The sequence below is a fragment of the Monodelphis domestica genome, chromosome 5, assembly GCF_027887165.1.
Source record: "Monodelphis domestica isolate mMonDom1 chromosome 5, mMonDom1.pri, whole genome shotgun sequence".
NCBI lineage: Eukaryota > Metazoa > Chordata > Mammalia > Didelphimorphia > Didelphidae > Monodelphis > Monodelphis domestica.
The window spans coordinates 11,604,354-11,616,984 of record NC_077231.1 but is presented as its reverse complement, the minus strand read 5'-3'; the positions used below and the strand labels follow the sequence as shown (position 1 = coordinate 11,616,984).

The 12,631-nt window shown below is 45.9% G+C and overlaps 1 protein-coding gene across 9 annotated transcripts in view; it reads left to right on the top strand.

Annotated features, from left to right (window-relative positions):
- Nucleotides 1-12,631, top strand: part of TBC1D22A (TBC1 domain family member 22A) — a 387,661-nt gene that overhangs the window by 160,660 nt on the left and 214,370 nt on the right. The gene's annotated exons all lie outside the window — the stretch shown is intronic.

The following is a 12,631-nucleotide window of genomic DNA, read 5'->3' as shown; positions in this document are numbered from 1 at the left end:
AGCCCACCAAGGCACAGAATTTCACTTTGGCCCAGACAGATACTCATTGGAAAGCATTGGTCTACAGCTTCTTGGCCTGTGCTCCATTTGACATGATGAAAAACCATGTCCCCAACTTGCTGATGGATATGCCTGGGGCAAGAAGCCCCATGAGGCTGTTTGCAAATTACCTCTGTGTATTGATGCCATTCAAGAGCAGGAGAAAATAGCCCTTCTTTGTAAAATGAGAGATATGGGCTCCATGGTCAGCTCTGGGGTCTAGTCATAACTTCTGAGAAGGTGACCTGTGTTAGCAGAAGGGGAAAAAAGGAAATAAAAGGAGGTGTAAGATGGTAGGGAGAAAGAAGGGGATATATTTCAGGAGGCGTGGAGGATGAGGCAGGACAACATGGGGGTAGTATTGAGCCAGGACCAGCTCATATCATCAGGAGGCCTCCTCAGGCATTCTTCCTGCCATATACTCTTCATGAATGTACCAACCACTGAGAAGGGACACTTCTTTTGAGTCTCTAGCCTCTCTGTAGGGCTTTGTGATCAGTAGAGTCCCCTCTGGATCTTTCAGATTTCTACTTATGTACAGATCATTTAAAGAAATCGGGAATGTTTTTCTGGGAGGAAAGTGAACTTAGAGGGGAGTGGGATCACTGTCTCTAAGCTCATGGAAGAAGGATTAGCTTTGTTCTGCTTGGCCCCAGAGGATAGAACCAAGAACAGGTCAAAGGATGACTTTATAGGGAGACAGATTTCATTTCAGTAAAGTGGAGTCTTTTTTCCCCCAAACAGTTGGAAAAGACTGCCTGTCTTGGGAAGAAGTGAATTCTCCATTATTGCTGGTCTTTTGGGGTGGGTGGGGGCAGCCTAGTTGACCCTTGGGCAGGATGGATTAAGACTAAAATTCTAAAGCCATTTGTCTTATTAAATCAGGTAAAGACCCAGTTTCTCATTGATAAAAATAGAGCAATTAATTTTCTAGCCTCCCTATAGATTTGTTGTGCAGTTGAATGTGGGGGTGCTTGTGAGCATGGCTGAACTGGGAGACCAAGGCATGGGGTCCATAACTAAGGCTCTGTGTCCAACCCGATTTGGAAAATCCCTTCTCTGTAGAAGTATATGTGATACTAAAATGGGTGAGAGACTTCATCTGAAAGGCCAGAAAACTTCCAGCATTCTGGTCATTGAGACTTCCATTGGCTTTTTACTGCCCTTTGAGCTGCTCACATTCAAAGAATATTGCTCAGTCTCTGCTCTGTGCAGTGCATCCTGTGGGGCTTGAGGCAAATAGAGGTAAGGTTCTGCCCCTGCCTGCATGAGACTTGGGGGGACATGATGCAGGTCTTGACCACTGGAATGGGCATTGAATGTGATGAATGCTGAAAAGAAGCTTGTTGAGGCATCCCAGGAGCCTGGGCCTGGAGTCAGGAAGGACTAAGTTTAGCTTTGGGCTCAGACCCTCATTAGCCATATGATTCTGGGTATGCTCCACATCTGCCTCCTCAGTCTTCTTCAGTGTGTAAGGGGGTAATAATAGTACCTACCTCCCCTGGTTGTTGTGAGGGTCAAATGAGATCATTTGCCAGCACAGGCCTGGCACATAGGAGGCACCTTCTAAAGGGCCTGTTCCCCACTAGGTGAGGTATAGGAACTTGGGCAAGTGAGGGATTAGGGCCAGATCAAGGAAGACTTTGAGGGAAGAAGAGAACCTTGGAACCAAGATGATGATGACAGTGTTTAGGCCTTGTTAGTCAAGTGATGCCTCACTTTCCCTGGGAAATTGAAAAGGTAAGTAGGATTCCAAGAGGTAGAGAAGAAGAGAGGAGGACATTTGAGACCCAGGGAAAATCCTGAGGTCTTCAGAGCCCCTTCTCTGACCCTGGGAGGAAGCCCTTTCCCCTCTACAGCCCTCTCATGAGGTGTCTGGTTGGAGAATTATCTTCAGTGGATGGTTTGGGGAGGTGATATCATCTTGCCCCAGGCCCCACAGCTGCTAAAGGCTTCAGACCTTAGGGTCCAATAACTGTCCACTCACTCTCACATGCTGAAGGTATGGGAAGGGTAGGAGGAATGGCAAGTTATTGGTGGGGGAGATGCCCAGGCTGAAGTCTTTCTGCTGCCCTTCTGGACACTGGCCTGAAGGGCCCTATTTACCTCCTGCTGATCCATGACCAAGGAGAACAAATAGACTGTCCTGCAGCTTTGTTTGGGGCCGGGGCACCATCTGTGGACAATATGAATTGGAGCCAATCATGGAGGAATTTGCTATGTTGAAATTCCTGAGGCCTGCTAGGTTGTTTGAGCCAGAGTGGCTGGAGCTAAGGTTATTAATGCCTCAGCTAAAGACTGGATTATATGACCCAGGCGACTCCTTTCAAGCTTTGAGTTCTGTGATTTCAAGTTAAGGGGAGTAATGGACAATTTATAAGGAAGCCTTTGCTTCAGGTGTGGTGCTCACACTCCATTTTTCCCACCCTAAATCAGTATGTTATCCAATAACAGGATTATTGGGAGGATTCCAGATTTTACCATTCAAATAAATAGAAACAAGTTCTTCTCCTTGGTAGATTTGAGCAGGATTATTGAACTTCTTTAGAGCTGGGCTTGGGAGCTGTGTGACCTTCCCCTGCTGGGTCCTGCTCGATGGTCTTCCACTCTCTTCCAAGTCTTATTAGTGTCCAGGGGATTGGGCCATGCCTTTCTTATCCAGAGTACGTGCAGAAGTCTAGGCCACTCAGGGTTGGGCAATCTAGATTGCAGCAATGGGCTGCATTTAGGTTTGGCTGTAACAGTGAATGCCTTCTCTGCCTACACCTCTACCTCTCCCTAGTCCCAGCCCTACCTTGGGAGAGGTGGTTTGCAGGGGGTCCAAGTAGTGCTGCCTGACAGATGTTCCCAACTGAAAGCAAGTGGTTCCTCCTTTTGTGATGAGTCTGGGAATGGAATTAAAGGCAAGATAGAATTTCTTATCATCTACTACCTCCTCGCGTGTGGTGCTGTGCTGTGAAAAGAAAGAGAAATGCAGCTGCCACGCCTCAGCTGCACTTCGGAGACATTTCAGGATGCTTCATTTTATGCCTAATGATGAGTTCCTGGCTGGTGCCTCCCAAGCCTTAAAGTAGGCTGGGTATATCAAGTGGGTTTCTCATTATTTCAGAATTGAAGCCATATTGCATCAGTGTAGATGCAGGTATGCATTCACCTCCCACAAGGGGCATGCTGGGGAAATGTTGAGGGTAAATCAGATTTTTGTCAAATGGAATCAGCTGGTGCCCTGCAGCAGTTACTTCTAGAAAGCTAATCTTTCAGTCATTTTAAAAATGTTTACTGAGTGCCTACCTGCTCTGTGCTCCTGTTCTCCTGTTTGGAAAGGGAGCAGCTTGGCCTGTGGGATTTTAATGGCCCCTGTCTGTGGTGGGGAGCACACTTGTCCTTGGCCTGGGTGGCTATTGGGATGGGGGTGGGAGCCTTCTTCAACCCTTCAGTGGCTATATTAACCACCTTGTTGAGTCCATAACCATTTCTAAGAGCTCCAGCAAACTGGAGGGGAGGGAAGGAAAGAGAAATGGTGACGGACACATCGTTTTTCTGGGGGAGAGAAGAGCATCCAGAGAAACCTTAGTGGAGAGGGGCTCAGTAGAGTCTTTAAGGAGGAGATAAGGCTTTTGAAAAGACCAGGGAAGAAGAGCGAGATTCTGGTTGTGCCCCTGGGCTGGCTTGTTTTGGCCCTAGGAGTCTCAGGGGACGTGAGATGTTGCATTAGTAATCCGACTCCTTTCCTGTCTTCTTCACAATCCAGTCTGTCAGGCAATCAGTCAATCAACGCACTATCCAGGAGGGACCATAACTGAGCATTTGGCCACCAGGTAGAGCATCCATATTTAGACCAATAACCCAGCTGATAGCTGATTGATTAGCAGTTCCCTGTTTGCCTTCCCCAGAGACTACAGTCTCCTCACTGCCTCCTCTGAGATTAAATCTCTTGCACCATTTGGCTCTCCTCTGCTAATAGCTGTGAGCCCTTGACCCATTTAAGTACTAAATAAGGGTAGGGTTAAACAGAAGAAATATCACTCTGAAATGTTCTGAGTTCAAGGCTGTAGGCCCCTCCCCTGCTGTTGTGGGGAGCTTCCCTTTTCTATTGGTTAGCTTCATTGGGAATTGTCAAATAGTCACCTTTTCAGCAGCCTGGGATTTGTTGGAACCCAATAACTGAGAAACTCTTAAGATTCTGTCACATCTAATCATGTTCAGCAAGCCCCCTACTAGTAGATTTTGGGGAAGAAAGGAAGGGGTTGGGGATTGTCTGGAAAATATGCACAGGCTGGAGGGAGGAGCAGGCTGAGCATCCCAGGGTTCATGTGAGCCATTGATTCATCTGGTCTCTGCTTCTCATCATTAATTGAATTTGCTACTCCATTGCCCTTATCCCATCACCCCTCCAGCCCTCCAGCATATGTCCAGCTTCCACCATCATTTGGTAAGAGCCAGTGGCCCTCGGCAGAAACTGCTCCCACTGACAGCTCTGGGTTTCTCATTTGCTCCTCCTCACCAGGAAGAGATGGGCTGGTGGACTGTTGGTCTCAGTGAAACTGTGGAAGGAACAATGGGGAGAAGAGCCAGGTCACATCTCCTTATCAATGGGAATTAAGTAACTTTCCCAGGGTCACCCAGCTAGGAAGTGTCTGAGGTCATATTTGAACCCAGGACCTCCCATCTCTAGGCCTAGCTCTCAATCCACTGAGCCACCTGGCTGTCCCAAGGGAATTCTTGATGGGTAGCATGTTCCACAATGCAGAGAACCTTGAATGCCAGGATAAGGGGTTTAGGCTTTTTGTGAGAGACTCCTGACAGCCATTGGACATTTGAGAGTCAGATAGCTTTTCAGAAGACTAATCTCATCATGGATCATATGGAGACATTAGAGGTGGACAGTGGAGTTTAGACCCCTGCTTGTGGTTCAAAGGAGTGAGATGGAATAAAGACCAAGATGAAGTAGTGACACTTAGGCACTGTCTGGATGAAGAAGCTACAGGAAAGGGCAACTCATCTTTAAGCTGAGGGGACTAGGATGGACAGAACTTTTGTAATGGACTGTGTGTCTCCAGAGCCTCTGAGGCAAGCTGGTCTGTCTACCCTCAGCACTCTCTAGGATTTAGTACTGTGGCTGGGCCATGGCTAGTCCCTTGGCCTGCTCTGCTCTTTGACTCCTCACTCTTGCTTAGGAGTCATGGAGCTCTGGGTGATCAGCTTCCCCACATTTCCATCTGTGCAGACCATGAAGTCTGTGTTGTTGAAACCTTGAACTCGTTCATAGATGTCTGGTATCAATGCCAAGCTGTCTTTCCTTGATCATATTTGACTTGGAAGCCTGGCCATTGGCAGGGAACCTGAACACAGTATGAGAGACAGTGGTAGCCGATGCCTTATGATTTCTGCTCTCGAGGAAGGGCCAGATAGGTAAAGGTAAGATAAAGCAGACCTAATGACCTTCTCAGGAGAGGAGAACCCAAGGACATTGTTGCTCCAGTCTTCAGCCCCCATGGGATTCTCAATGCCATTTTTCTGGGCTGTGGAAGAATTCTTTCTCCTGAGGACAAACGGAGGAAAGCCCAATCTAGTAAGTTACTTTTGAGTAAGAACATCCTAGAGAAGGAAAGATAGGCTAGAGCAACCTGTTTGCCCTTGGTGGACTGCTGGTCTCTCGGCCCTTGGCTTTGAGATGGGGGACGGGAGATGGGGGTGGGTACTGTCAGAGGCCCCACAGCCTTCTCAGATTGTGTTCTGGCCAATTCAGATTTGTGGCATAGGGAAGCAATTTTTCCTTTGCTTTTATAGCCCATTTATTGTATGTAACAGAGGGGAAGGAATGCATTGAAAGATGGTTCTTTTGGATGGAGAATTGTGGACAATGTGGTGTATTTTGAAATTTGACCTAAGGGTGAGACAGCACACCCTGGGCAATAGAGTGAGGTCTAGTTGGATTGGACTGAATGAATGGTGTTGGGGCAGTACACTTGGGGTGGTCTATACCAGGCTATGGGGTCAGAAGAACAGGAGCTTGAAGTTAATTAGTTAAATGAACATTTATTAAGCACTTGCTATCAGTAGGACACTGGGCTAAATGCTGGGATATAGATGCTGTTGTTCGCCCTTTGTACCCAAAGAGGAACTGTGACATCATGACATTGGGGTCAGGGTACAGGATGTCTGATTGTGATTGCTCAGTCCTGTAGCTGCTTCAGCTATGGCTCTGAAGGTGCTCCCACAGGTTGGTCACAAATAGTTCCTTAGAACAGATGTCTCTAGATTTGTGCATCCCATATTTCCATTGTCCTTGCTCTCGAGGAACTTAGTTGAATGGAAGAAGCAAGCTCAACTGGGGAAGCTGAAAGAGTGGACATGGAAGGGGGGGAAGGCATGAGGGGCAAGTCCCTTGGGGCTGTGGAGTGGGGGATGAAGCCAGAGCTGGCCCAGGCCCGTCTTTAATGGTGTTTATTGTCCTGTAAACTTCTGACTATTAGGAGACATCCTTCTGTGTGCCTTTGTCATGTGTATGTGGGTACTGTTCCTTCCCTGGGACTGGGGCATCACTGTTATCTTGGATTCTCAGGGCCAAGAAGAGCACCCATCATTTTTGCTCTTAGAAGAGGAGCCTCCTTCCCACTCCCAATGCAGATTAGTAGCATTGAGGCACTGCAAGGGAGAGTGCTCAGTGGCATGTGCCCTGGCTTGAGCCTGATGCTCTAGCTCCACAAGGACACATCTTTGTGGGTGGGTGGGTGGGCATTGATGACGTGCTGTGGGGCCTTCAGAGAGAAGTGTAAGGCATGGGATGGAGGGTTTCCCTAGAAAGCCTGCCCAAGAACCACGTACCAGGCCCAAGGGTATGAAGATAGTTACCAAACATTTATTTCCTTTGAGGGGAGGTAGCATGTATGCTAGACTTAGAAACTGAATATTTACAAAATGAACACAAAGTAGTTTGGGAGGGAGGTTACCAGCAGTGTTGAGATGAAATGGAATGAAGGAGGTGCTCCTTGAGAGGGAGAAGAACCACCTTCTGTCCAGAAATGGGCCATGGAAGAGGCCTTTGGGGCTGGACCTTAGAGTGGGAAGAGGAGTAGACAGAAAGAGGTAGGAAGAGGAAAAGTAGGTGATGCTGAAGGCACTAGGGAGCCCCTAGGATTGTGGAGAAGTGTTGTGCCATGAGGAGGCCTGCACTTTTGGAAAAGTCACCAGAGCTGCTCTGGGGAGAATGGTTAGAAGTGGTGAGACTCAAATTAGGGATCCCACATATTGCAGTGGTCTGAGGGAGAGGTGTTGAGGGTAGTGGCCAGCTGGCCAGAGAAATGGTGAGATGGCATTGGATGCAAGAGATATTGTGGAGGCAGCTGGTTGGGTGGAGGGAGTGAGACCAAAAGAGTTTGGTCTAACTGTGTGGTCGAATTGAGCTGGGCAGAGATTGGGCAGGAGCAAGAGAGGACTCAGTTCCATTGGGGAAATGTCACAGCACTACCAGGGCTCTGAGAACTCAGCTCATTTACAGCATTAGTCTTCTGGTGTTGCTGTCATGCTACGCATCACATAGCTAGTAGCTGGGGTTGGTAATTTGGTGTTGGAACAGGCATTTTTTTGGCACCTACTGTGTGCCAGACACTGAACTGAGGGCTTGATAGATGTCTCATTTGATCTTCCCAGATACCCTGGGAGGGAAGTTCTGTTATGAAGCAGCCTTTCCAGGGTCCTATGGCCACTCGGAGCCAGAGGTTGTGTTTGAATGAACTCCTGACTCCAGGTCGAGCATATGCACTGTGGCCTTCAATATAGTGAGCGAGTCCTGACCCAAGTGTTTGCCCATTTCACTACGAGGCTCACTCAAGTCTTCTCTTCTCTGGACTTAGCACCCCTCCAGCCACTTCTATGTCTGCTTCCTCTCCTGGGAATTCTTGAGAACCAAACTAGAGGTGAACATACAGAGCATATCAGATTGTCATTCATTCAGCAGGCATATGTGAGGCACCTGCTGTGTACCAGGTGATGTCCTAGACATTGGGGATGCAGAGAACAGCTCCCACAGCAGCAGCAACTACTACAACTACAACAGTCTCTGCACTCAACATGTTTATGGTCTTGAGTTTCCGCTTGATTTCCTGAATATGAAGAGCCCGGTATTAATTCTTCTTTCCTTCTGAATTAGTGGTGGAAATGAAGAAGGGAGGGAGTGATGGGCCAAGTTTATTTCTGAAATAATTGTAAGTTGATTTAATTAGATGAATATAACAGTAATTCCTTCTAGGGAAGGGATTCTATTTTGTTCCTCGATGCTATTTGCTCTATTGTCCTGCAGAGGGCCCAGCACTAAGTAGACACATGAGCAACATTTATTTAAGAAATCATTTATAATTAGTTTGTCTGTTCAGTGGGATCATGGTTTGAGTTAATATATTCTGTATAGAAATTCTTCTCCCATCTTCTGGAAGGACTAGCAAGTCTAGGAGAGCTGCTTTCTAATTGGAAACATAGCATTGGAATGAAGTCCTTAGCCTCAAGTCTTATAATACTTTTCTCATTAAGGAATAATGAAGAATCTCAGTCCTTTAATACAGTGAATATGAGCGAAATAAAGCATTTTCATCTGGTGAGAAGGATGAGCTGTTTCAAGGGTTACTGCATATCAAACACCCATTCATACTGATTTAATTACAGTGTTTGCTTCTGTGAAGGCTGTCTAGTCCTCATTTCTGATTCATTGAGCAAGATAACAGGATGCTTAGAATTGAACCAAAGTATCCACAGGACAACTTAGACCCTAAGAGGACAGAAGTGGGCTGATTTTAAGCAAAGGCAAAACTCAGTATTCCAAATGGCATCAACAGCGGGAGCAAATCTATGAATCTTGGAATTCCAAAGCTGTAGGGTCAGAGATTAACTGGTTCATCTAACCCAAAGTACAGATTCTCTCTTAGCATCCCTTACACTCTCTACTTGGAAATAGGGTCTCCCAAGACAGGCTACTCTGCTTAGTGGAAGTGCTCATTGTTACAAAATTCTACTTCCCCAATGACCATAGTTGGCAAAACATGCGTTCTTGGATGAAACCAGTCTTCTGAAAATAGATTCCCTGTTCACAGTAGAATCTGGAAGCCAGTAAGGTTGAACTTTTTATAAGCTGTATGTTGCTAATGATTATCCTGCCACAAACAAGAATAAGAACATTTTTCTATGAATAAAAACCCACCTTTTCTTCCTCCCCTTCTACCTTTGAAAAAGTAGGAAAAACAAAACTTGTGTAAAAAATATGTATAATCAAGCAAAATGATTTCCCACTTTGGCCATGCCCCAAAATATTTTTCAGTTTTCACTCTGAGTCTGTCATCTCTGATAGAAGTTGAGTTTTCTAGAATCCAGTTTGGTCTTTGTATAGATCCAAGTTTCTAATTTTTTCACAGTAGTTTATCTTTCAGTATTATTGTTATATAAATTTCCTCCCCTTGGTTCTGCTTACTTCACTCTGCATCAGTTTATAAATGCCAGGTTTCTCTGTCATTTCTGTAAAGCACAATAGTATTCTAGCACATTCATAGAACAAATTGGGATTTGTTCAACCATTCCACAATTATTAGGCTTTAGAAATACTTAATTTTTATTGATATATTTTGTTTTTATGTGAGCTTTCATTTCCATCATCCCCTCCCCTTTCTCCTCTCCAATAAGCATCCTTAGGAGCAAGGAATAAATAAGAGAAAGGGTAGAAGGGCAAATTTGGAAAAGCTAGTCAACACATCTACCAAGCTTTCAGTATATACAATGCTCTGGTCCTCTCTGCCATCTCTGAGTGCAGTCTGCCTTTGGATCTTTTGGGACTCAGTAGTATTGTTGGGGGGGGCTTGAGGTGAACCCCTGGGGTTCAGGAAGGGTACCCTTTGCAAAAAACCTAAAACTTAGCTTAAAGAGAAAAAAAGAAATTCATTAATTTAGAAGGTCATGTTGAATCTGGCCAGGAGGACAGAATAGATGGAAAGCTGCCTTCCAGAAGACATCACTTCTGCGTTCTTTATAATAGGTGATTCATGACTTGAGGAAGGTATGCTCTCAGGCACTAGATGGGGTTTGGTCTGCCTGAAGACATAGACAGGGGGTGACCCTCATAGTTTATGGGACAGATAACCTTAGATACCACCCATGGTATCAAGGCATAGCCTGGAGGTGTATCTCTATGTCCATCTCAAAACCTGAAGGATGATCCAAGGAGGAGAATCCTCTCTGGGGACTTTCCCTTTGATGTAGCAGGGCCTTATCAGGAGTTATCAGATGTTTTAGGGTTAATAGTCACAAGGATGCAAGGAAGCAAAGGAATATTCCTGCTTACAGTTTGACTTGAAACATTTCTGTAATTTGGGGGTACAGTGTCCCATGCCAATACCTCGGGGCTTTCTTTGGATCCTGTATCTTAGGGTTACCATTACTACAGTGGTGGTGTTCATTTCTGGACCATTTCCTCAGCTACTGCATTAGTTGTGAAGAAGACACTTTTGTAGGGTCCTAGACTGTTTACCTTGGAAGAGCCTTCTGGGTCATTTAGCAGCCCAGCCCCCTTCCCTGGTCCTGGAGAAAACAGCCATAACTGAGGTCATACCACAGGACCCAGATAACCCAGGACTTTTGCTTCCAGTGGAGAGAAGGGTATTTCCAAATGATAACCTCTACCCTGCCCCCCCATCCCCTTCTCATCTGTTTCTCTGCTTAGAGCTGGAGTGCTAGCTGTCATAATTTCAAGCTCTCACCCCCCCCCCCCCCCTTGTGTATGGGGTCTTGCTGTCTTGGAGGAGCCTGGAGTTAGGCCGTCCCTTAGGTAGCTGGTCCTCCTCTCCCATGGTAGCTACCTCCCCAACTGTGAAATGGAGAAGAGAAGCTCCATTGAGCAAAATCAGCCTTCTTCTAAAGACCATGATATTTTTGATTACTAGTTAAGCTTTTAATTATATGAAGTAGATTATTGCCACATCGGTGAGTAGTTTAGACTCAGCATCAACCTGTTCCTTTTTCGACTTTCGGATGGGTGTAAGAAGCTCTCTCACTATCAGTGAGAGATCCCAATACTTGGGATCCACAGAGGGAAAGGGACTCATTAATGGCTTGCCAGGTATGTGTGTGGGTCTAATCCCTCTATAGATGGTTCCTGTACTGGTGCTCATCTTCTTGGGAAGGGATCTCTGATCCAATGGGGGAAGCTTCTAAGATCAAAAGGGTGATTGAGGATTTAGCATTTCTGTGACTCCTATTCAGAACACTTAATGGACCCTTGTTCAATCTAAGACAAAGTCAGTTGGGGACTTCCCTAAAGACAAATTCCCAAGGGACCAAGGCAGACTTAGGGTTCCCAAAAGTTAAGTTGACCAGGAGTATTCCATTAAGCCCAGCCAGAAGGGAAGGATCTGATGTGGAGAGACCCAGGATTCAGTCATTAGTCCTTGCACATCCAGGGCTTCCTTCTACCAACCTAGTCCCTGGCCCTCTGCCATTCTTTGGTGGACTCTGAGGTTGTAAACCTGGGAGAAGACTGGGGAGAAAGAAATAAGCAAGTCAGGAGAAGGGGGGGCTTTGAGGAAAGATCACTTCCGTAATGACTCCAGGACATCCAATTCAAAATGTTCCTAAGGAGGTGGTGATGTGGGATGGAAACTCAGACTAGGGAATAAGGATGGATATGCAGAGATGCCATTGATCCCTTTGGGATTGAGGATGTCATCAAGGGAGACATTGTAGAAGAGAGTAGGAGCTCAGTCTCTGTATGCCTCAGTTTCCTCCACTGTGAAAGGAGAGAGAGAGATTGGACAAGGTAACTTTGAAAGTCCCTTGTAATAAACCCTTGGACTGGTGCCACACTTGCTGAGTACTGATGAGCTAGTTTGCCATCTAGTGGTGACAGAGGGGGAATTACAGCTTCATTTCATTTCTGTGATCATTCTGGCACCTTCCCTCTTGAGTATTTCCCATTTGTTCTGGTTTATTGTAGATGGGGAAACATAGACATTAGACCTGGAGTCAAAAAGACCTGAGTTCAAATCCAGCCTCAGACACTTCCTAGCTGTCTGACCCTGGCCAAGTCACTTTACCTCAATTTCCTCAACTGTAAAATGAGGATAATAATAGCAACTACCTCCTAGGGTGACTGTGAGGTACAAAATGAGATAATATCTACAAAGTGCTTAGTATAGTGTCTGGCATATAGCAGGCACTTTATAAATGCAGCTTCCCTTCTGTTATCTGTTTATAGGCAGTAGGGAAGAGTCCATAGATAGGAAATGGAAGATAGATGGAAGAGAAGTGGAAGAATGGGGAATGCTGGAGGGGGTAATCAGCTGGAGAAGTCAGGTGGGGAGTGTGATCAAGGGGGCATGTCTAGATGTTGGACTTTGAAAGGAGGGCTACCCTGTTGCCTAAGACCTGAAGAGACAGAAGAAGAAAATGTGGACAGTGGGACAAGAGGAAGCTCTAAATAAAATGAAATATGAGACCAAATATTTTGCAGAGAAGGCAAAGGAAGAGGATGCAGTAGGGGAGGCTTGGAGAGAGATAATAAAGTCTAGAATAACCATGGTGTTGAGTGGAATAGCACATTGATTAGCAAGGAAAA